The 3,437-nt window shown below is 44.3% G+C and overlaps 1 long non-coding RNA gene across 2 annotated transcripts in view; it reads left to right on the top strand.

The window, feature by feature from the left end:
* LOC122552414 overlaps window positions 1–3,162 on the top strand; it is a 6,294-nt gene extending 3,132 nt beyond the window's left edge. For both annotated transcript variants that reach the window (XR_006312379.1, XR_006312380.1), the window contains exons 2-3: window positions 2,674–2,749; window positions 3,013–3,162. This is a non-coding gene — a long non-coding RNA (uncharacterized LOC122552414). The remainder of the gene's footprint in view (window positions 1–2,673; window positions 2,750–3,012) is intronic.
* The last annotated feature ends 275 nt before the right edge of the window (window positions 3,163–3,437 follow it).

Here is a 3,437-nt window from a genome sequence, read left to right as displayed (position 1 = left end):
TGTGAGACCCCTCCATCAGTAAGGGTGGGGATATCTGTGATGCTTCCTCCAGTGAGTTGTTTAATTGTCCATCATCACTCATGACTAGGTGTGGCAGAACTGCAGAGCTCACATTTGCTTAATTGGTTGTGGGATCACTTAGTTCTATTTGGTGTTGCTTGTGCTGTTTGGCATGCCGGTTTGGTAGCTGCATCAGGTTGGCACCTCATTTTTAGGTATGCCTGGTACTGCCCCTGGTATGCCCTCCTGCATTCACCATTTAACCAGGGTTCATTCCCCTGGCTTGATGTTAATGGTTCAGTGGCAGATATACCAAGCCATGAGATTTCAAATTGAGCTGGAGTAGAGTTCTGCTGCTGTTCTTGGCCCACAGTGAGGTGGAAGTTGCAGGGTTAAGGGGGCTGATTTTGTAGTTGTATTTTCCAATGCATTGGTAGACGTAATGTGGTCCATCCAGTTTCATTCCTTAGTTGATACTTTGCAGTGATTAAAAATGAGTACTTTGCAATGAAGGAATTGATGGGCCACTGTCAGGTTTCTTTCCGTCAAGGACATTGTCAATTGCAAATAAAAATCCCCAATGGTTCCATGGCAACCTGTAGATTCTTCATTCCAGTTATTTTTTTCATGACTTCAGATCCACCATCTACCGAGGTGGGATTTCAATCCTCCCCTTCAATAACAAGAGTGAGGAGTATATGGATTGAGACAATCCGATCAGCTGCCTCTGCTGCTTCCCTCCCTCTCCACTAGCTCACCAAGCCAAACTGCCTCACATGGTGCTCCTCATTTTAGTCGTAACCTAAAATCTTTCTACAGTCTCTTGTCAAGCCTTGTTAGACTTTACTCTTACCCCAGTCTAAATTATTGACATTCCAAATCACTCCTCCTCCTGCTTGTCATACCCCCCTCGCCAATTCACAGATACTATTCCTTGTTCTGTCTGTCTGTCTGTCTTTTCTAGGTATGTTCTTCTCACCCATTCTGCTAAAAAAAAACTAATATTTGACCTCATTGTAATTGGAGAATTCTGCTGCATCTCCACTCTCCCTTTCCTTTCTGAATTCCTTGTATTTGGTGTCCCTCCAGGATCTATCCTTGGTCCCTCCTGTTTCTCACCTACGTACTGCCAGGAGGTGACATTGTCCAAAAGCACCGTGTTCGGTTTCACATGTACACTGTCAATGCCCAGCTCTCCCTCCCCATCATCCCTCTCCATTGCTTCACTGTTACTCAGTCATCAAACTGCTTACCACGCCCCGCTACTCGATTAGCTGCAATTTCCTCCAATGAAACATTGCAATGGTTAAACTTCAGTTGCTATTACAAATTACTTTCCCTTACCACTGAGCCCCTCCCTCTCACTAGGAACTGTCTGAGGCAGAACTACACTCTTCACAATATTGCTGTTATATCTGACCCCAAGGTGACCTTCTGATCAGGCATCTACACAATCATAAACACCAGAAATTCTAATCTTTAAAATGTTGCTTGTCTCCACCTCTCCCCACCTCCATTGCTTCTGAAATCCCTTACCCGTCTCAGCGTTGCTTCAACTTGATGAATCTGAAACAGAACCCTTGATTCCGTGACTGACCCAGAAACTGGTTCCAGACTCCCCCATGATGGGACACATCCTCTTAGTATTTATCCTGTCAAGCTCCTTAAGAATCCTGTATGTTTCAATGAGATCACCTCTCATTATTCCCAAATCCAGTAAGTAGATTCCCAACTTCTTCAGCCTTTGCTTAAAACATAATCCCTCCAAACCAATGATCATCTCAGTGAATTTTCTCTGAAATGCCTCCAATGAAGTAATATATTTCTTTGAATAAAGGGGCCAAAACCGCTCTCAGTACTCCAGATGTGGTGTCACCAGCATGTTGTACAGTTGCCCTAAGGTGGATACTCTAAACTCTTACACTGCAAACCCCTTGAAATAAGGAACAACATGCCATTCCCTTTCCTGATTCCCTGGTGTAACTGTGTTTCCTGCACAAGTATCCCTGGTCTCTTTGTGGTGCAGCTTTCTACAGTTTCCACCATTTAAATTGTACTCTGTTCTTTTATTATCTCCTCCAAAATGACCAACTTCACATTTTCTCAAGTTATACGTCATTTGCCAACTTGCTGCCCACTTCTCCAATGAATCCCTCTCTGTAAACTGTTTATAATCCTTTTGGAACTTTATTGTTCTGCCTTTTCTAGGAGATTTTCACCCCCCCCCCCCCCCCCCATCTTCCTGAGAGCACTGGGCAGTCGGTTGCAGTTATTATCTTTTCAGAGAGACTTTTTGGAATGACTGGGAGGAGCTTGCTGCCCATTGGTCAAAATGGAGCCAACTTGCCCATCAAGCTGCAGGAGCCTTTCACCCCCCATGTCTTATTGATGAGGCACAGCAGCAGCACAGAAGGAAAGAAAAGGAAGCAAATCCTGCTCTCCACATCTCACTGACTTTTGGAACATTCTGTCCTGTGTATCAAAGATCAGTTCTGTTCAGTTACATGAAGTCCCAATGTGGAAACTCCTAGAAACCCACATAGATTTCCCCCTGAACTGACTGCTGACCTTCACAAGGGGTAATGTGTACAGTCATCCTGGGCCAGGAGGAGGGGATGGTGAGAATTTCTTAAATTAACTGACAGTGACTGATTTTATAAACGTGTATTACAGGTGGACGTTCAGATGTAATCTCAATAATTGTGACAGAATTACTCAATTCATCAGGACCTGGATATTCGCTTTGTGTGTGAGTATTGTGTTCCAGCTCAATCCCATTTGCTGAATAAAAGTTCTCCTTTGAATCAAACCATCATCTCGATAGATCTCCCCAAAACTTCAATATGTCCTGTAATCCTGTTATGATGAGCTGATGAGTGTAAGGTTTATCATCCTAATGTATCTGCTTTGTAAACCCCTCTGTTACAGCTCCTCTCAATTTCCTTTGCTTCACGGAGAACAATCTGTTTCCCCAAACCCCTGATTTCCCAATGTCTGTTTGCTCTCTGTAAGGTAAATATCAGGATCGTGTTGGAACATTCTCCACTTGTCTGCATCAGTGCATCCCCCAACAATTTTAAAGAAAGTGACTATCCTCCAGGACAAAGCACTGTGCCTGAGTGGTGTCCCATCCACCATCTTCAGCATTCCCTCTCTCCACCCCCCAGGTACAGTGGCATCACTGTGTAAAAGGTAAAGTCAGCATTGTCTTACCAGACCATAGGGCTGCTCTTTCATTAGGGAGAGATGACTGGTGGTGGTTTAACCTGAAGGTTACCACAGCACAGGCAAGGGGAGAGGTTGAGAAGGAGAGACCATCTATTGAAGATGGATATTCTTAGTATGTACCATCAACACCCATGTCACTGCCACTAAAATCTCTCATTCCTTGAGCCATCCTGGTAAATCTCCTGTGCAACCTCTCCAGGACCCTGCCA

The sequence above is a fragment of the Chiloscyllium plagiosum genome, chromosome 8 (genome assembly GCF_004010195.1).
Source record: "Chiloscyllium plagiosum isolate BGI_BamShark_2017 chromosome 8, ASM401019v2, whole genome shotgun sequence".
NCBI classification, from domain to species: domain Eukaryota; kingdom Metazoa; phylum Chordata; class Chondrichthyes; order Orectolobiformes; family Hemiscylliidae; genus Chiloscyllium; species Chiloscyllium plagiosum.
Note: the sequence above shows the minus strand (reverse complement) of the source record. Positions and strands in the feature narration are given on the sequence as shown.